The sequence below is a fragment of the Mesoplodon densirostris genome, chromosome 10, assembly GCF_025265405.1.
Source record: "Mesoplodon densirostris isolate mMesDen1 chromosome 10, mMesDen1 primary haplotype, whole genome shotgun sequence".
NCBI classification, from domain to species: domain Eukaryota; kingdom Metazoa; phylum Chordata; class Mammalia; order Artiodactyla; family Ziphiidae; genus Mesoplodon; species Mesoplodon densirostris.
The window spans coordinates 715,146-736,624 of NC_082670.1; the positions used below are offsets into that span (position 1 = coordinate 715,146).

Consider the following 21,479-nt stretch of genomic DNA (forward strand, 5'->3'; position numbering starts at 1 on the left):
GAGACATAATTAGAAAGGTAAAAATTCATATTTAATTTTGAGCTTAAAGTGTTTTATGGATTTTACACCTTTAATAGGATAGTAAGCACAGCAGCAACAATCATTTGTGAATATTTACTATAGACCGTGTATCTTTCTAACTTTGTAGTGTAGGACTCCAGGAAAAATGCCTGGGCTGCGGTCACAGTGGGCGGGGCCCTCAGGCCGGGCCGCCCCTCCAGGACCCCCGACGGGGCCCTGCGCTCCTGGCGGCTCCCTCCCCCGGCGCCTCCGTCCCTCCCAGAAGGCCTCGGGGCAGAGCGGTCCCACCCACTGCGCCCAGAACGGAGCCCGCGTTTCCGCAGAGCTGGAGCTCCCGGCTCGGGGTCTCTTCCCTCCGCCTTCACGGAACTGTCCCGGAGCCCGCGGCGAGGGCGGCCTCACTGACGCTGCCGGCTCTGGAGGGGCCCCGGAGGCCGAAGCCGCGACAGTCGTGCGGACGGCGGGCCGGGTAAGTGGGCGCCGACCCTCCGCCTGGTACGGTGCCCTGGCGGCAGGGCAAGACCAGCTTCTGAGGGGCAGGGGTTCGCTGCCACCCGCCGCTGCTGTGCAGAAAGGGCGGCCCCCAGCGTCTGGTCCCGGGAACTTCGGTCCCTCCTCTCGCCCCTGCCCTCGGCCTGGCTCGCGGGGCCTGGGGGGCGTGGGGAGGGGGTCGGCCTGAGTGTCCTGAGGGGAAACGGGGCAAGGGAGGCGCAGGGCCCGGCTGCAGCGTCAGCGCGCCTCCCCCCGACTGCGGGGAAGGCGGCTAAAAACTCCTCCCGAGGCTCGCAGGCCCCTTATTCAGCGGAGTCCCTCTGCCCTCCTTCCTCCCTGAGCTAAAGGACCGGGGCAGGGGATAGGGCAGGGCACTGGCGCGGGTAATGGGGACCATCAGCAGGTGATTGTTAACTAAGGAAAACCGGCTCTCCCAACGTGAGGAATGCAGCGCTTTTCTTTGTTTGCGGAGATGCCAGAGGCTGGGCTCCCTGAATTCCTTCCTTTCATATGCACCTCAGCGCTCTGGGGCCTGCATTCTGTATTTGCATATCCTGAGATCCTCAGGGCTCGCGGCTCACACTGGAGGGCTGCAAGGGCTGATGACTGTGATATCCTTTGTTTACTGAGATGGCAAGAAATATTCCATTTCTCACAGGCTTGAGGGGCACAGAGTGAAAAGGGTAGGAGAATCTCACTCGGCATGTACTTTGGTTTACATATAGATAATATGTACACTTAACTGTGCTACTAGAGGTTCTCAAGTGTGATCAACTTGTACTACTGCCCTCTATGTATTAACTTCATGAATATCATAAGATACATGCCTATAGAATTGACTTAATCCATTTAAATAGGATAATGGTTTTTAAAGGAAACATAATTGAAATATGACAACAAATCCCTTACCACTAAAGGCTGGGTCTGGAGCAACCTAAATAAATGTTCCATTGTTAAAATATTGAAAGATGTATTCAATAGAAATATCAACAAAAATGACAAATGATGAGGGCAGCAGAATGTTGAAATGTTCTATCTTTATCCTTAAAGTGGCAGAACATCATGTATTAGTAGGCGCTGAGGGCAGAAGATGCCTGATTTATACCTTTGTCATATTTGTACAGTTGTTTCAACAAGTAACTTAAAGACCAAATGGAAAAAAAGGAGGTTTGTGCCTGAGATCATGTTGATGTGAAACCAGGGATGGCCACCTTGTCCCAGGTGAGTTAAGTTTACCTGGCAGGTAGACCACAGAGCTCCTGAGAAGCAAGGGTTGGAATTTTTCTGCTGGGTGCCCCTTAGGTTCTGTGACTTGACTGATTGTGAGTCATGTTTCGGGAAAGACCTGATCACAGGAAAAGGGTGGGGAAGAGTGATTTGGGGAGCAGCTAACAACATGCATCACGGCTCATGGCTTGAATGAATTTTAAAGAAACAGGAAAACAAATGCTTCTTATGGAATCAGAGAATGTCCAGCCGGACAATCCCAGAAAATGAGGAACACCCATCCCATTTTCCAGATGAGAAAACAGAGGCCCAGCAAGGTGAAATCCCTCACCCAAGTTGCACCCGTCTCTCCTCCCCACTACATGGTTCATGAAAGCACGACTTTTCCTGTCGTGATCACTGCTGAACCCCAAAAAGGACCAGGCATCTAGCCGCTGCTCCAAAAATTTTGGTTGACTGTAGGAACAATGCTATTTTTTTCTTTCTCACTCTTATTCAGGATTGTGCCAAGAACTCCCCAGGCTGCAATGTAATTCGATAAATGTAAATATTAATTGAGTTTTGTTGTGATGAGGACTTAGGCTTTGGAGGTAACAGACTTGGTTCAGATCTTGGTTCTGCCACTCAATAGCTGTTTGGCTTTGGGAACATTACTAAACCTCTCTGAGCTTATTTCCTCCTTTGTAAAGTGGGGATAAATGTATCTGAGCCAGCAGAGCACCTGCATGAGAGATGTGCACTAAATATTGGTCTTTCTCACTCTCCCACGCCATCTCTGTGCTTCCCAGAGAAGATGTATAGAAGGATATAGTACTTTTTAAAATTAATTAATTAATTAATTAATTTTTGGCTGTGTTGGGTCTTCGTTGCTGTGCGCGGGCTTTCTCCAGTTGAGGCGAGCAGGGGCTACTCTTTGCTGTGGTGCGCGGGCTTCTCATTGCAGTGGCTTCTCTTGCTGCGCTTGTTGTGGAACACCGGCTCTAGGCCCACGGGCTTCAGTAGTTGTGGCCTGCAGGTTCACTAGTTGTGGCGCATGGGCATAACTGCTCCGCAGCATGTGAGATCTTCCCTGACCAGGGCTCGAACCCATGTCCCCTGCGTTGGCAGGCATATTCTTAACCACTGCGCCACCAGGGAAGTCCAATATAGTACTTTATAAAGAGGGGTTTTAGTTGATTTCAGATAGTGTACATGTTTCTTGTAGAAAAGATTTTTCCACTATAGAAACATTAACATGCAATACCACTACAAATGCAGTATTCTATGGGTTAGATATTATCAGTAAATTTTATAAGTAATTGGGCAAAGGCCAAAGCACTAGGTACTGGGGAGTAAGAAGTCTCAAGTCTGGGGTGCCCCCCCACCCCAATTTCAAGAGCAGGGTGTGTTTTTCAAATCCATATTTCATCTGGTCTTTGTTTCTCATCCATCCTCTGTGTCTGCCTTTCACAAAAGGCTCAGATCCTCCACTTTCACACCTTCCTGGCTGGCTGTGCTCCAGCTCCTGTCCTGGAACCTCTGCACGCATGGGTGTGTCTGCTCTCCCTGGGCCTCACCAGCTTTGCCAGGGAGCTGCTGTATTGTGCACTGCTAGCTGTACCCCAGAGTGCCTAGACCCTTCTGGTACATGAAGTATACCCTCATCACCATGAGTGCACGCCCATCCCCTTACCTTATATCCTGCCTCTAAGCCAGGCTTGGGGGTGACTAGTGTGCATTCAGCTATGTGAGGTGCTGGGATCAAAGTGAAGTTCCCAACTTTTGAAGTTGCAGGCTTGAGGGGCACACAGTGATGTAAAGTCGGGTCACCTGACTTAAAGGGGGGGCTGATTGCTTTAAAGCCAGGGCAGCTGGCTTAAACCCTGCGTCCCTCCGCTGCAGGACGAGACCAACTTTGGCGGTGCTCGGGTTTGCTCCAAGCCAGCACTGCTGTGCAGGAAGAGCTTCCAGTAGCGCCTTAGTGCAGGGGGACTTGGTCCGTTGTCTTGCCGCTGCCCTCAGAGCGGGACCACCTGCTCTTCTGGCGGAGAACCAGCGAGGGGGAAGTGCAGAGTCCCGGCTGGAGTTGCGGCACCGCTTGTCTGATGGCAGGGAAGTGGGGACGGGGCTGTGTGGTGTCCTGGGGCTGGACTCACCAGGTCGACTCAGCCTCTCAGCCTCCTAACCTCACCCCACACACCCCACAAGAGTCTCCAATAATATGTAATTGTGCCTTAGGTTCTCGGTCTTCAAACTCATACCCAGGCTCCCAGGTCCCTTGATTTAGCCAATTCCTCTGTGCTCTTTCTTCTATTAGATACAGTCCCAGAGGGAGGGGCTGGGGGATGGGACTGGAGGGACCCCGGCAGCACTGGCCTAGGCTGACTAAAGAGATCCAGGGCCTGCGCTATGACACATGTGCGAGGACCCTTAAGGCGCAATCGAGGGGGCCAGTTAGAGGCAGTCCTTGTTGCCTCAAGTGAGTATGGATCACCGTCGTGTGGGGAGCACGCTGACCCCTGAGAAGTACTGTTAGGAGGATGTGTTCCTCCCTCGCCTTCAAGGACGTGGGTGGGCTTCAGGGCTCCATTTCCCCTCCAGACCTCCAGGGCTGACTGCACCCCAGCGGCCTTGCAGACCTGGCTTCCTGTCCCAGAACTTGCCAGGCTCCAGGAAGAATCCAGACTGCAGAGATGGTGCTTGAGCGCTCCAGCTTAAGAAGTGCTGTCCCTGGGGACCCAACAGTGGAGGGAGGAAGGGTGAAGGGAGTAGGGGGGTGGGGTTGGGAGGGGTGGCTGCCCTGGGAGACGTTGAGATAGAAATATCGCCCCCCACACCCCCTGCCCCCTGCAACTGACTGACCCACTGATGCCATAGGATCTCAGGCCCTTTTAGTCAGGGATGCTCGGTTTCTTTACTCCTGCGTTCAAAACTATGCAAAACCAACTCTTCATCCTCCTGCTGCCTGGCCAGGACTTGTAAAGCACTGTTCTTTTGGAGCACTCGTTCCCTAAACTGCAGTTTGGAGCTGTCCCAGCTATTTAAAGGTGTTCTCCTTAAACTGAGACTAAATCCTACTCTTTTGGAAAAACGCCCTGCACTTCCGAGGAGATCATGTTTTCTGCCCATTCCTTCCTTCTACTTCCCTCTTAAGAAGCCCTGTGCTCAAAGGGCTTGGTGACTTATTTTTTGCTTGATGTCAAAAAGAAACCTTCCCCATGCACCGCAAAAATCTTTCCTGGAGCATAGGTGTTTCAAAACCATGACCGTGTTTTGCAGTCAGTATACACTGGGTAGACTGCCTAGCAGTCCCTCTAAGAGCCAGAGGTGAGCGTAATCAACTTATCTGATTGGATGCCCTTCAAGTTTAGGAAGGTCCCATTCTTATGCCCCAGCAGATAAGACAGGGCCCTGGATGGCTGTGGCTGTGATTAGATAACTTCTGATGATTTTATTTCCCTTACTGAGCTGCTGCTTCTAGGTTAAATTCATTTTATTACCTGTCCTTTTTTTTTTTTTTTTTTTTTTTGCGGTACGCGGGCCGCTCACTGTTGTGGTTTCTCCCGTCGTGGAGCACAGGCTCTGGACGCACAGGCTCAGCGGCCATGGCTCATGGGCCTAGCCGCTCCACAGCATGTGGGATCCTCCCGTACTGGGGCATGAACCTGTGTCCCCTGCATTGCAGGCGGACTCTCAACCACTGCGCCACCAGAGAAACCCTACCTGTACATTTTTAAAGAAAGACTGAAAAAGTCACTGTAATAGGTCAGGAGTCTGAGCTCAGGGTTAATCAAAGGTACTCACAGGGAGGAAGGTGGATAAACATAGGTGCGTAAAATAGGAGGGTTGGCAAGTACAGCCAAGACAACCGGGCTCACTGTGCGCACTAATAAAGGCCAGAATCTCCTCATTTATCTCTGGTGGGAAGTTCTGATGGTTTCTCAGGATCAAACTCAAATCATATTCAAACTAGGGGGCTTCCCAGAAGGCGCTGAAGCACCGGCAGAGCCCACCTGTGCTCCCACCTTGGCACTCCAGGATCAGAGTTGGGTTTGGAGATGTGGTTGCTGTAACCCCGAGGAGGTGAGCAGAGAGGAGGAGTTGATTACCGGTCTCCTCTGACTCTCTGGCCCAAATTACCTGGCTTCACGGTGGGGGTGCAGAGTTTTGCTTTGAGCAACTTATGGGGCACTTCCAGACTGGTGGGGTTGCCCAGTGGCCCGACAGTCTGACAGGCTGGCTGCGGTGTGACCGCCCTTTGTTTCTTCAGAATCTGTTCATCAGGAGGTGCATGGTTGCGGAAGCCCATTCACCGCCCCCCCCCCCCACTCCGAGGGTGATGGCACCTTCCCTGGCTGTACCCTATGATCACCAGGTACTTGAAATGAATGCAAGGTTTTTGACTTCAAGGAAGAGCTCACATAACCCCTTCTGCCTCATAATGTGTGGGATTTACTATAATGGAAGGACATTTAAAGAACAGGTAGAAAACTCACCTGTTGGTCTCCATGTAGGAGTTTATTTTGCATGAATCTCTCCTACATGAGTAGATAGCAGAGGTTTATTTTTGTTCCCATGTGTGTAGTTGTGGCAGAGGACATAGGTATGGTGGTTTGAAGCCCTCAAAGAAATATTCTCAGAATTCTCAAGACTTCTCTTGATTGGAACCGAAAGAGACCTGGGAAAGGAGGAAAAGCAAAGGAGGAGGGAGAACGAATGGCTGTTTCTCAGTAAATTCACCTTCCTGGTTGATTTTTCTGTCTTCTCATTTCTTTTAACTTCTAGGTATGTCTAATGGAATGATGTAGAAAGGCTGATTTTTATGCTTTAAAAGATTTTACATCACAAAGAAACTAGAAGTGGCTAACAGAACTTATTCACATCAATGTTACATAGAGACTTTGATATTAAATTTGTATACTAAAATGGGTTAATCCAAATTTTCTCTTTCTTTTTGAGTGAATATTTGTAACATATTTTTGTAGATAATAATTTATCCTAGATATACAAAATTGTGAGAATGGGTACCATTTTTCACCACTTAAATGATTTCTTTTAAATGAATAGATCATACACTTTAAAGGCCAATGTTGTCTTACATGTTGTTTTTTAATTCCTTGATTTCCAAAACTTGTGTTTATTTAATTGATTTCTATCTAATAATCTGTCTCTCCTTTATTGTTTCTTACTTTATATTTTATTGATCTATAGTTAATTTACATTATTATATTAGTTTCAGAGGTACAACATGGTGACTCATAAATGTTTAGGTTCTTCTCCATTTATACTTATTATAAAAGAGTGGCTCTATTCCCCATGCTATACAGAACGTCACTGTAGATTATTGATTTTATACATAGTGGATTCTTCCTCAGAATCTCCTACCACTATTTTGCTCCTCCACCCTGTCTCTCCCTGCTGGTAACCACTAGTCTGTTCTTTAATCTGTGAGTCTGTTTCATTGTTGTTGTTGTTGTATTCAATGTTTTAGATGCCACGTGTAAGTGATAACCTACCAGGCTTGTTTTCTCTGCGGCTTATTTTACTAAGCATAATACCCTCCAAGTCCATCCATGTTCTTGCAAATAGCAAAATTTCATTTTTTGCTGAAGTCATCATAAATATCATTTTTTTATCCCCTAACCTATTGATGAACACTTAGTTTGACTCTATATCTTGGCTATGGCAAATAACGCTGTTATGAACATTGGTGTGCAGTTATTATTTTTTTTTAAATAGTGTTTTTGTTTTCTTCTGATATACCCAAGAGGGAAATTGCTGGATATTATGGTAGTTCTATTTTTAGTTTTTTGTGGAACCTCCATTCTTCTTTCCACAGTAGCTGCACTACTTCACATTCACATCAAGAGTTTACAAGAGTTTCCCTTTCTCCACATCCTCACTAACCTTTGTTATTTGTGACCTTTTTGATGACAGCCATTCTGACAAGACTGAGGTGATATATCTCATAGTTTTGATTTGCATTTTATTGCCTATTAGCTATGTTTAGCATCTTTGTGCATTCTGGCTGTCTATCTGTATTTTTTCCTTGGAAAAATGTCTATTTAGGTCTTCTCATTTTTAAAAAAAATATTTTGGGTGCAGTTCTGATATTGAGTTGTATGTGCTGTTTCTGTAGTTTAGATATGAACCCTTGCTTGGTCATCTTTTTGGTGTTAACCTCTTATCATGTGCAGATATTGTCTCTCCTTCAGCAGGTTGTCTTTTCATTTTGTCTTTGGTTTCCTTTGCTGTGCAAAATCTTTTAAGTTTAGTGAAGTCCCATTTGTTTATTTTTGCTTTTGTTTCATTTGCCTTAGTAGACTGAACGCAAAACTGTTGCTATCATTTATGTTGAAGAATGTTCTGTATTTTCCTCTCGGGGTTTTGTGGTCCTACATTTAGGTCTTTATTCAGTTTTGCGTTAATTTTATATACGGTGTGCTAAAATACTCTAATTTTATTCTTTTCCATGTAGCTGACCAGTTTTCCTAGTACCACTTATTGAAGAGACAGTTCTTTCTCCATATTGCCTGCTTTGTGATAAATCAATTAAATATACGCGTGTGGGCTTATTTCTGGGATCTCTATTCTATTCCAGTGATCTTTGTGTCTGTTTTTGCTCCGGTCCGATGCTCTTTGATTACTGTCGCTTTGCAGTATAATCTGAAGTAAAGGTGCCTGATGCCTCCAGCTCTGTTCTTTCTCAAGATTGTTTGGCTATTTGGGGTCTTTGTGTTTCTATACAAATTTTAAAATTACTTTTTCAAGTTCTATGAAAATGCTTTGGTATTCTGATAGGGATAGCATTAAATCTGTAGATTGTCTTTGGCAGTATGGTTATTTTAACAGTATTAATTCTTCCAGTCCATGCACCTGCTATATTTTCTCATCTTTTTCTGTTGCCTTCAACTTCTTTCACCAATGGCTGATACATTTCTGAGTACATGTCTTTTACCTGCTTAGGTGTGTTTGTTCTTAGGTATCTTATTATTTTTAGTGTGATTGCATATGGTATTGTTTTCTTAATTTTTTTCTTTCTGACAGCTTTGAGTTTTGTTTTTGTCTTCTTTTTCTAATTCCTTCAGGTGTAATGTTAGGTTGTTTATTTGATATTTTTCTTGTTTCCTAAGAATAAGCTTGTATCACTATAACTTCCCCCTGTGAACTGCGTTGGCTGTGTCCCATAGATTTTGGATCACTGTGTGTTCATTTTCATTTCTCTTGGGTATTTTTAGAATCCCTCTTTAATTTCTTCACTGTTCCTTTCTTCCCCTTTTATTCATCTGTGACGTGAGGACTATCTTTAATATTATGTTTGGATTTCTTTCAGGTGTGTGTGTGTGTGTGTGTGTGTGTGATTATTTAAGTTGCTGAGCTCTTAATTTTACATGGACACTAACAACCCTGCATTGTTACCCTGCTCCCCCACAGTTACTGAATTTGACCTTATATTTTACATCTACTTGTTTTGTGTGTCCCTTAACTTCTTATTGTGAATATAGATGATTTTATTACTGTTTTCTTTCATCCTTCCTATTAGCTGTGTACATGGTTGATTTACTGCCTTTGTTGAATATTTGCCGTATCCAATGAGGTTTTTCCGTTAGTAAGTTTCCTTTTCTAATTTTTATGTTTCAGTCATGGCCTTTTCTTTTTCACTGAGAAAAGCCCCTTTAAGATTTCTCATAAAGCTGGTTTGGCGATACTGTGCTCTTTTAGTTTTGCTTCTCTGTAAAACTTTAGATCTCACCATCAAATCTGAAGGAGAGCCTTGCTGGGTAGAGTATTTTTGGTTATAGGCTTTTCCCTTTCATGACTTTAAATATACCATGCCACTCCCTTCTGGCATGCAGAGGTTATCCTGAAAAGTCAGCTGATAACTTAATGCAAGTTCGCACGTTTGTAACTTGTTGCTTTTCCTTTGCTCCTTTTAATAGTGTCTTTTTATCTTTATTTTTTTGCCATTTTAATTACAATGAGTCTTGGTGTGGTCCTGTTTGGGTTGATCCTGTTTTGGCCTTACTGTGTTTACTGGACTTGGATGTCTGTTTTCTTTCCCAGGTTATGGAAGTTTTCAGCTCTTATGTCTTCAGGTATGCTCTACACTGCTTTCTCTTTCCTTTTTGCTTCTGGGACCAGTATAATGCAAATATTAGTACACTTGATGTTTCACATGTCTGTTCAACTTTCTTCATTTCATTTTAATCTATTGTTTTACAGTTCATCTTCAGTGATTGCCAGTACTCTGTCCTTCAGTTTTCTGATTCATTCCTCTGTGTCATTTAGTCTACAGTAGTTTCCTTTTAGAGTATTTTTCATTTCAGTTATTGTATTCCTCATCTGTGTTTTGTTGTTCTTTAGTGCTCTAACTCTTTTTAAAAAATTCTACCTTCTTGCTCTGGTCGTCCACTCTTCTCCTGAGTTCTTTGATCATCTCTGTAGTCATTACCTTGAACTACTTTTTGAGGAGGTTGGGTACCTCCACTTCACGTAGATCCTCTTCTGCGTTCTTTGATCATCTTTGTAGTCATTACCTTGAACTACTTCTTGAGGAGATTGGCTACCTCCACTTCACGTAGATCTTCTCCTGAGTTCTTTGGTCATCTTTGTAGTCATTACCTTGAACTACTTTTTGAGGAGGTTGGCTACCTCCACTTCACGTAGATCCTCTTCTGAGTTCTTTGGTCATCTTTCTAGTCATTACCTTGAACTACTTTTTGAGGAGATTGGCTACCTCCATTTCACGTAGATCCTCTTCTGAGTTCTTTGATCATCTCTGTAGTCATTACCTTGAACTCTCTGTTGAGGAGGTTGGCTACCTCCACTTCACGTAGATCCTCTTCTGAGTTCTTTGGTCATCTTTGTAGTCATTACCTTGAACTACTTTTTGAGGAGGTTGGCTACCTCCACTTCACGTAGATCCTCTTCTGAGTTCTTTGGTCATCTCTGTAGTCATTACCTTGAACTACTTTTTGAGGAGGTTGGCTACCTCCACTTCACGTAGATCCTCTTCTGAGGTCTTTGGTCATTTTTCTAGTCATTACCTTGAACTCTCTGTTGAGGAGGTTGGCTACCTCCACTTCACGTAGATCCTCTTCTGAGTTCTTTGGTCATCTTTGTAGTCATTACCTTGAACTACTTTTTGAGGAGGTTGGCTACCTCCACTTCACGTAGATCCTCTTCTGAGTTCTTTGATCATCTTTCTAGTCATTACCTTGAACTACTTGTTGAGGAGGTTGACTACCTCCACTTCACGTAGATCCTCTTCTGAGTTCTTTGGTCATCTTTGTAGTCATTACCTTGAACTACTTCTTGAGGAGGTTGGCTACCTCCACTTCACATAGATCTTCTCCTGAGTTCTTTGGTCATCTTTGTAGTCATTACCTTGAACTACTTTTTGAGGAGGTTGGCTACCTCCACTTCACGTAGATCTTCTCCTGAGTTCTTTGATCATCTTTGTAGTCATTACCTTGAACTACTTTTTGAGGAGGTTGGCTACCTCCCCTTCACGTAGATCCTCTTCTGAGTTCTTTGGTCATCTTTGTAGTCATTACCTTGAACTACTTGTTGAGGAGGTTGGCTACCTCCCCTTCACGTAGATCCTCTTCTGAGTTCTTTGATCATCTCTGTAGTCATTACCTTGAACTACTTGTTGAGGAGGTTGGCTACCTCCACTTCACGTAGATCCTCTTCTGAGTTCTTTGGTCATCTTTGTAGTCATTACCTTGAACTACTTTTTGAGGAGGTTGGCTACCTGCCCTTCACGTAGATCCTCTTCTGAGTTCTTTGGTCATCTTTGTAGTCATTACCTTGAACTACTTGTTGAGGAGGTTGGCTACCTCCCCTTCACGTAGATCCTCTTCTGAGTTCTTTGATCATCTCTGTAGTCATTACCTTGAACTACTTGTTGAGGAGGTTGGCTACCTCCACTTCACGTAGATCCTCTTCTGAGTTCTTTGGTCATCTTTGTAGTCATTACCTTGAACTACTTGTTGAGGAGGTTGGCTACCTCCCCTTCACGTAGATCCTCTTCTGAGTTCTTTGGTCATCTTTGTAGTCATTACCTTGAACTACTTGTTGAGGAGGTTGGCTACCTCCCCTTCACGTAGATCCTCTTCTGAGTTCTTTGGTCATCTTTGTAGTCATTACCTTGAACTACTTGTTGAGGAGGTTGGCTACCTCCACTTCACGTAGATCCTCTTCTGAGTTCTTTGATCATCTCTGTAGTCATTACCTTGAACTACTTGTTGAGGAGGTTGGCTACCTCCACTTCACGTAGATCCTCTTCTGAGTTCTTTGGTCATCTTTGTAGTCATTACCTTGAACTACTTGTTGAGGAGGTTGGCTACCTCCACTTCACATAGATCTTCTCCTGAGTTCTTTGGTCATCTTTGTAGTCATTACCTTGAACTACTTTTTGAGGAGGTTGGCTACCTCCACTTCACGTAGATCCTCTTCTGAGTTCTTTGGTCATCTCTGTAGTCATTACCTTGAACTACTTTTTGAGGAGGTTGGCTACCTCCACTTCACGTAGATCCTCTTCTGAGTTCTTTGATCATCTCTGTAGTCATTACCTTGAACTACTTTTTGAGGAGGTTGGCTACCTCCACTTCACGTAGATCCTCTCCTGAGTTCTTTGATCATCTTTGTAGTCATTACCTTGAACTACTTTTTGAGGAGGTTGGCTACCTCCACTTCACGTAGATCCTCTTCTGAGTTCTTTGGTCATCTCTGTAGTCATTACCTTGAACTACTTTTTGAGGAGGTTGGCTACCTCCACTTCACGTAGATCTTCTCCTGAGTTCTTTGGTCATCTTTGTAGTCATTACCTTGAACTACTTGTTGAGGAGGTTGGCTACCTCCACTTCACGTAGATCCTCTCCTGAGTTCTTTGATCATCTCTGTAGTCATTACCTTGAACTACTTGTTGAGGAGGTTGACTACCTCCACTTCACGTAGATCCTCTTCTGAGTTCTTTGGTCATCTTTGTAGTCATTACCTTGAACTACTTGTTGAGGAGGTTGGCTACCTCCACTTCACGTAGATCCTCTTCTGAGTTCTTTGGTCATCTTTGTAGTCATTACCTTGAACTACTTTTTGAGGAGGTTGGCTACCTCCACTTCACGTAGATCCTCTCCTGAGCTCTTACCTTGTTCCTTCATTTGGATCGTGTTTCAGTGTCACCTCATTTTTCTTAACTTGCTGTTTTTACTGCTGTGTATGTAGTAGGTTCGTTACATTTCCTGACCTTCTAGAAGTGGCCTTTTGTAGGAGAGGTCCTATGTGTCCCAGAAGCCCACTGTCCCCTGGTCACTAGAACTATATGTTCTAGGTGTACCCCCTATGTGGGCTACTTGGGCTCTTCTATTGTGGTGGGCTGACTGCTGTGGGTGGTCTGGTAGGCTTGGCTGCCCCCAGACGGCTTGTTTGACAGACTCTGCCTTGTATGGAGGCTGTCTGTGCTGCTTGGTGAGGCTAAATCATAAGGCAGTTGGCTGCACGACTCTGTGGGACACCAAATCTAGTGCTGGTTCACTTATGGGTAGAATTGCAGTCCAGGTGATATCAGGGCTAGTGCCCAGTCACTGGGGTGATGCTGGCTACTGGGAGGAAGACACAGGTCCTGAGTTCTGGCTGCAGGGCCCAGGAGTCTCAGAGTTGGTGTTGGATCACTGTTCCTGACACAGCTATCTGCAGGGTCTGGGGTATCCCTAATCTTGTGCTGTCATTCTGATGGGCAGGGTCAAGATGCAAGTGAGTCCATGGCTGCTTCTGGCCTGCAAGTGAGTGTTCTGGTCACACAGGCTGCTGGGCTGTGGTATTCCTGGAGCTGGTGTGTGCCTGTTGGTGTATGAGGCTGATCCCACTGCTAGAGCAGATTTGCTGTTGGGTAGGTCCAAGCTCCATCCAGTCCCTGTGCAGCAATCACCTGCCGACGGTGAGACTGATTCCAAGGCCAGAGCAGGCTCACTTGTCAGAGGGGCCAAGGACTCTGGGGCTGGTGCCTCTCCACTTAGGTGTGGAGGCTGGTCCTGGGGCTTTTGGTGGCTGGGCCCATGTCCAGCGGCAGCTGTGCATTGAGAGGGTCTGAAAGCAGCCTGTTTGCTGGTGGATGGGGCTATGCCCCTGCTCAGTCAGTTGCTTGGCCTGCAGCATCCTAGTACTTGCGTCTATAGTCTGGTGGAAATGGATAGGGCTAGACCCTGAGGCTAAAAAGATAGAGGGAGGACTCTGAAATTATGCTTGCTGGTACCAGTGGCCACGAGGTAGAAGGAGCTACCCCAAGTGGCTGCTGCCAGTGTCTGTGTCCCTGAGGCTGTGCTGTAGTTGCCTCTGGACTCTCTGGGAGACTCGCCAAGATCAGGAGGCAGGTGTGACCCAGGATCCGTTCAAATGACGGCTTCTGTTCTGATTCTCGGGTCATGTGGGATTTTGTGAGCATTTTTTTTTTTTTTTTTTTTTTTTTTTTTTTGCAGTACATGGGTCTCTCACTGCTGTGGCCTCTCCCATTGCGGAGCACAGGCTCCAGACGCACAGGCTCAGCGGCCATGGCTCACGGGCCCAGCCGCTCTGCGGCATGTGGGATCCTCCCAAAACGAGGCACGAACCCGTGTCCCCTGCATCAGCAGGTGGACTCTCAACCACTGAGCCACCAGGGGAGCCCTGTGAGCATCTTTTAAGTGTGGAATCTCTATTTCCCACAACCCTCAGGCTCTCTGGAAAATAAGCACCACTGGTCTTCAAAGCCCAACTTTCTAGGAACCCTTCTTTCCAGCACAGGGTCCCTGGGCTTGGGAGCCTGATGTTGGGTTCATACCCCTTGCCACCTGGGTGCACCTCAGAAATTGTAATTATTCTCCCATCTGTGGGCCACCCACCTGGGGGGATGGGTCTTGACTCTGTTGAGATTTTGCCCTTCCTTCCTGTCTTGCCGAGGTGCCTTCCTTATATCTTTAGCTCTAAAACATCTTTTATGGTAGGTCTCGGCCTTTTTCATCAATTGCTGTTCTGTAAACAGTTGTGACTTTGGTGTGCCCATGAGAGGCATCAAACTCTGGGTCTTTGAATGCTACCATCTTAGACAATCTCTCCACTTCATTCTTAAATCATATGATTTAATTTTTCTTAGTATCTTATTTGACTAGCGACAGTTTAAAATTTATTATCACTCATGTTTACTTCTCCTGTTTTAAAAAAAATTGAATAGTGCATTCATTCATTTTGAAATGAAGGTAGTGACCTGTGAATTTCCATACCTCAAAAAATCAAGGGTAGAACAAAAGCATTTTCTACCGGTTTTACCCTCAAACTCTGCACCCCACACCAGACTGGGGATTAACCTCTTGCACCCATGCTCACCTTCTTTTTTTGGACCGTTAACCATCGCTGCATCTGTATGTGTGTTGACAAAGTGAACTCTAAGTCTTTCCAGTTTTTGTGTTTTGTTTTTTGGATTAGGGAACAGTCCTACTATCAATGTACATTTACTGGTCTGCTGAAGTTCATATTAAACCTGTCAAGCACATTACCAGAATTGGAATTGCTTGTATATACACTTTGATAAATTTTAGAGACAATGGTAGAACAGAAGTAAATTGTATTTCAAATCCCACAATATTCTCACACCATGAAAACCCTTCCCTTTTTAATATATTTGTGTGTAGTTTATCTTTTTGCCCATACTGTATTTCCCAGAGATGGGTAAGTGTTACGTTTCTTGCTAGCATATTTACGGTATTGTTCAAAGTCAGGCGTTTAGTGATTTAACATGATCATATTTCCATGAACTTGCAAGTACAAGATCTTCTCTCACACTGTCTTTTACTCCCTGCTTTTTTATATTGCCCTCCTAATCTCAGTCCTGGTCTTTCTTTATGTTCTTTATCAACCTGGATAGGTTATACTATTTTTTCCCTTATTCAAGACCAATAGAATAGAATAGAACACCCAGAAATAAACCCTGATATATGGCCAAATGGGTTTTGACAAGTTGCCAAGTCTTTTCAAAGTAGAAAGGATAGTATTTTCAACAAATGATGCTGAGAAGTCTTGTTGTCAACATGCAAAAGAAGGAAGATGGACTCTTACCTAACATCATATGCAAAAATTAATGAAAACATATCAAAAAACTAAATATAAGACCTAATAAAATAAAAAGTCTTAGAAGAAGACACAGGAGAAGAGCTTCATGACATTGTATTTGGCAGTGATTTCCTCAATCTGAAACGAAGGAACAACAAAGGTACAGCTAACAAAAAAATAAACAATTTGCAGTACATATTTAAAAAAATGTGTATCAAAGGAATGTAAACAGAATAAAATGGCAACCCACAAGATGGGAGAAAATATTTGAAAGCCATCTATCTGACAAGAGATTTCTATTCAGAATATACAGAGAACTCCTACAACTCAACAAGAAGCAAACACCCTGATTCAAAAATGGATAAAAGACTTGAATAGATGGTTCTTCAAAAAGATGTACAAATGACTAAGCACGTGAATAGATGCTCCATATCATTAAATGCATGTTTATATATTTGTGTGCATGCATACACACACAAGCACACAGACACATACACAAGCAGAAAACAAGTATTGGTGAGGATGTGAGGGAGTTGGAAGCTTTGTGCTGTCAGTGGGAATGTAGAATGATACAGCTGCTTTGCAAAAGAGTATGGCAATTTTTCAGATATTGAAAAATAGAATTACTACATGATCCAGGAAATTTTTACTATGAGGTATACCCAAAGGAATTGAAATCGGGGTCTTAAAGTAATATTTGTACTGCAGTGTATAGAGCAGTAATAATCACAGTAGCTAAAATATGAAAGCAACCTAAATGTTCATCCACTAGTTCCTGGATAAGCAAAGTGTGGTATACCCATATAATACAATATTATTCAGTGTTAAGAAGGAAAACATCTAGGAATATGCTACAACATGGATGAATCCTGAGGAAATTTAGCTACCAAATATGCCATTTTTGTGACTTTTAGTGAGTCATAACAATGCAACTACTTATTTCAATTATATGGGGTACTTAGTGTAGTCAAAACCATAGAAATTGGGAGGGTAATGATGCTTTTCAGGTGGTTATGGAACAAAAAGGAAAGTTATGTTTAAAGGATATAGAGTTACAGTTTTAAAACGTAGAAAAGAATTAGAAAGATAAATGGCGATGTTGATCGTCCAATAATATGAATGTATTTAATATCACTGAACGGTGCACTTTATAATAATTAACATGTTATACTTTATGTTATTTGATGTTACTAACAAAATTGGGAAAGAATGTAATATCAGGAAAGGGAGTGGCCCTGGGATACAGCAGAGAGTAATCAGAAGGGTGAGACACTGCATATGTTGAAGAAGAAGAGCTGAGAGTCTTCATTGGACAGAAGAGACTTTATACAAAAGAAACAAAATTCCTCTGAGGGTGTATTAAATAGATATTTGTGGGTGTACTGCTATCTCCCCTGGGTTATCTTTAAGAGTCTTTACTAAAGTCCATAAGGCTTGCTGAGGCTTTTTTAAAAACTGGATTCCCTAGGAGATAATTAGAGGGTGGTACTTAAGTCTATGTCTAAGTTGACAGATTTTGCAGGGAAGACGAACCTGAGAACAGTGGAGGTCCTGAGAGTGTAAGTACATGGAAATTGGAAAAAATAATAATAAAGGGAATTAGGAAAACTTTTGACTTCGAAGGTCATGTATTACTGAGTCATACCTGAGGTTTCTAAGGAGTTATATACACAGTTGCTATTTGGATTGCTTGTTGATGAAGATCAGTGGAAAAACTAGAGTCGTTTCCAAGTGTAGGTAAGATATAATGAGAGGATGGAGGTGGGAAGTAGGGAGGCCCAGACAAAAGTGGGAAGGTCATACTGGGCCAAGATGGTGGTAACATCCAGCAGTACAGATGGTAGGGCAGACTGTGGTTTCATCTTTTTTATTTCGGCTCCCCACCTCATCCTTAATAATTCTTTGGGAATATTTCATTGCTCTGTGATGCAGGTACAGAATTCGAGTGAGGAGACTACACCCTCAGCATCCAGCTGTCTGAGTCCTCAGTGTGCTTCAAATGATGGAGAACTATTGCTGCTTTATGAGAAGAGTTAGTACCTCGTAGCTAAGCTTTAGCTGGAACTTATGCAGGATTGATTCCAATTTATATATACTGTTGGCATGGAGGTTCCTCCTCCTCTTTTCTTGACCATTATGAAATGAATCTATATTTCTCAATATTTGTGTATATCAGATAAATACATGAAGTAAAGGAATCTTATATATTGCTCCCTGCATAGTTTGCTCTTTCTTGTTTCTCTTTTACCTTTACTAAATTAGCACAGTGAGAGACCGTGCAATGTTCTAATCAGGAGAGATTAGAACATCATATTTCTAGAGAGGTTGGTTGGACAGAGCAGGGGTCCCAGTGAGAATCAAAGCTTCTGTTTCTACTTGGAAGTGTACCTGTATAGAGTAGAGGGCTCCAGGAAATATCCTAGAATATTGCAATGTCCCTGCGGGAGATCACTAAGAGAGGCAGAATCTGGTCCCAGATCAGTGTACTATGACATGTTTGTCAGTCATCTGGTGTGAGATTCTCAGAGCCAATCCCGTATGGTAAAGCTGAGTGCAGAGTATGAAGAACCTGTGAAAGCCTTTGATTGAATGTTAAAGATGAAGCTCTGATTTTGGGGAGAATTTTCTTACCTGACTGAATGTCACCCTTCTGTGGGGATGAGATTCTGTGCTTTTCTTCTCTTGATGACCACTGACTGAAAGTCATTAGAGGATCATGTCTAGACAGCATTCTTTATTTAATTTCTTAAAGAAGAAAACATAGAAAACATTTTTATCCACTTTCAAATTGAGGGTCAAGGGGAATGACATCAGTGAAAATGTCAGAGTAGGGAGCTCTAGCTTGTGTCCATCACCAGAAGCACTGACATACGTGGTAAAACCTGTCAGAATGATCTTATCAACACATGTAAGTTTTCTTTTCTTTTCACCCTGTAGATTTATCTTTCACTGAAACTTAACTTACTACAAGATGTGGAGAATAAACAGGGAAGTAGAAACTGCATTTCCTGATGAGAGAATCACTAAGTCACATTAGTTGTTCTGAGCTATGTCTTACTCACTGTGACTGTAATTAAAACAAACAAACAAAACACTTTTTTTTGGTAAGTCAGTTCTGACATTTCCTCGTTAAAGACAAGGTAACAGATACAGATTTAGATCTACCAGAATTGAGCAAAATGTTGATTGTACCTGTGCTGCATATATGAGCATGACCTGCTACAAATCTTCATTATACTTATTGCCACAACTGACAAATTCAGTTTGGCCACTCCTGATATGTTGCATGTAAGGAATGCATAGGACACTAACCCCAGCTGGTCACAGGTAAACTCTGCCACGTGGATTACTGCATGTTTTCCTGCTGGAAGACCACACATTCTCGAGTATCATGACTGCAGAGTATGTGGGCTCTTCTTTTTTCTGGATAAAGGTTAGATAATCACCTAATTTTATGAGAAATATATAAATTGTATTTGCATATTCTTCAGGTTTTTATTTATCCATTCTCTTTCAAGTCCTAAGGGCAAATATTAAAGTGATTTCCTAGAGGGTGGTAAATAAGACAGCTACGTTTATGCTCCAAAATTAGCAATAAAGCATAATACAATTGTAAATGCATTAATGTGTGATTAATATGTAGATACTATGTAAATGCAATTTTAGTAATGCTTTGTGGAGAGCTTCAGAATCTAGGTATCTAAAAAAAAAAGAAGAAGGAGTTTTTGAAACTCTTAGGGAATTATATAGAAGTCTTTGTGTCTATAATTATCAATCTGGAATAATGCATTTTCTCAGAAATAAACTAGGCATAAAATTGTAGGAAAAAACTTCATGAAATGAAAGAGCATGTGAGATGGGCATACAAGAAAAAGAATATACTCAGAGAATAATGAACAGTGTGAAGTTCAGCAGAAGTGTAATACAGATTCAAAGAGTAAAACTTTGGAGAGCCTAATTATGAGTTCCTCATATTGCATCTTTGGAGAGACGGTAGTCATTTGAAATATGATGTTATAAGATGACGTTAACATACTTAAATACTTTCGTTTAGAAATGAGCACTTAGAACCAGAATAAATGAAAGAGAGCACAAAATTATGTTTTTGTTGATTTTTGAAGATCTCAGGTGAGTGCTGATAATTTAAATATATATGATGTCAGGCTTCCCTGGTGGTGCAGTGGTTGAGAGTCCGCCTGCCGATGCAGGGGACACGGGTTCGTGCCCCAGTCCAGGAAGATCCCACATGCTGCGGAGAGGCTGGGCCCGTGAGCCATGGCCGCTGAGCCTGCACGTCCGGAGCCTATGCTCCACAATGGGAGAGCCCACAACACTGATAGGCCCGCGTACTGCAAAAAAAAAAAAAAAAAAAATGGTGTCTTTCACTGCAAAATAAAGGAGCTGTGGAGGATTCCTGGTATGAATGTCAATATTATGACAATAGTATGAGTGTGTTTCATGTTTGGTAATTACAATCATTGTTGCTTTTGCTGTGGTCATCCATTTACAATGTTTGGTGTCAGTTGATTTTTCTCTTGTAAAAATAAAATGCAGTCTGTGTGTGTGGAAAAAAAACATACATGATGTCGTGATAAAGTTGTATGTAATTTGAGATCTGGCAAAAAGCATTTCTTTTCTGTAATGCTAGGATGCTATTTGGACATTTTTGCAAGAAAGAGATTTCAGGATGTAAATCTCGTGTCTCTAAGGTGGGAAGCCAGTTCATGGTGGAACATTCTATTAAACTTGTGTGAGTGCAGAAATATTTCTTTGGAAGAAAGAGGTCATGAATCCCTTTTTAACAGTTAGTGGTTTATAGTATACTGAATGAGCAAAATGGGTATTTCTGAACTTTAGAAAAAAAAATATAGTTTTTCTGCATTTATATTATGCAGCTGATATAGAATATCAAAAATTCTTTATTTTGAAAAACAATGTAATCAATTTGACATAATTCATATATATTGAACCTGTGGTACACACACACAATAAAACATACATTCAAAAAATCTTTTTCACTTAAGAAGTATTTTCTAGTGTAGTTGATTTACAACGTTGTGGTATTTTAAAATACATGTTTATTAGAGTATAATTGCTTTATAACACTGTAGTAGTTTCTGCTTTACAACAAAGTGAATCACCTATATGTATACGTATATCCCCATATCCCCCCGTCTTGAGGCTCCCTCCCAGACTCCCTATCCCACGCCTGTGGGGGACATAAAGCACCGAGCTGATCTCCCTGTGCTATGCGGCAGCTTCCCACTAGCTCTTTTACATCTGGTCGTGTATATATGTCAGTGCTACTCTCTCACTACGTCCCTGTGTCCCCTTCAGCCCTGTGTCCTGAAGTCCGTTCTCTACATCTGTGTCTTTATTCCTGCCCTGTCACTAGGTTCGTCAGTACCATTTTTCTGAATTCCATATATATGTGTTCACATACAGTATTTGTTTTTCTCTTTCTGACGTACTTCACTCTGTATGACAGACTCTAGGTCCAACCACCTCACTACAAATAGCTCAATTTTATTCCTTTTTATGGCTGAGTAATACTCCATTATATATACAGGCCATATCTTCTTTCTATATTCATCTGTCGATGGACATTTAGGTTGGTTCTATGTCCTGGCTATTGTAAATAGTGCTACAGTGAATATTGTGATACATGTATCTTT

General features: G+C 42.9%; 1 long non-coding RNA gene across 1 annotated transcript; it reads left to right on the forward strand.

Moving 5' to 3' along the window:
• Positions 1-312: 312 nt before the first annotated feature.
• On the forward strand, positions 313-17,931 carry LOC132498034 (uncharacterized). Its single transcript, XR_009533662.1, has 3 exons — positions 313-490; positions 1,638-1,734; positions 17,737-17,931. It is a non-coding gene; the product is annotated as an uncharacterized LOC132498034 (long non-coding RNA).
• The last annotated feature ends 3,548 nt before the right edge of the window (positions 17,932-21,479 follow it).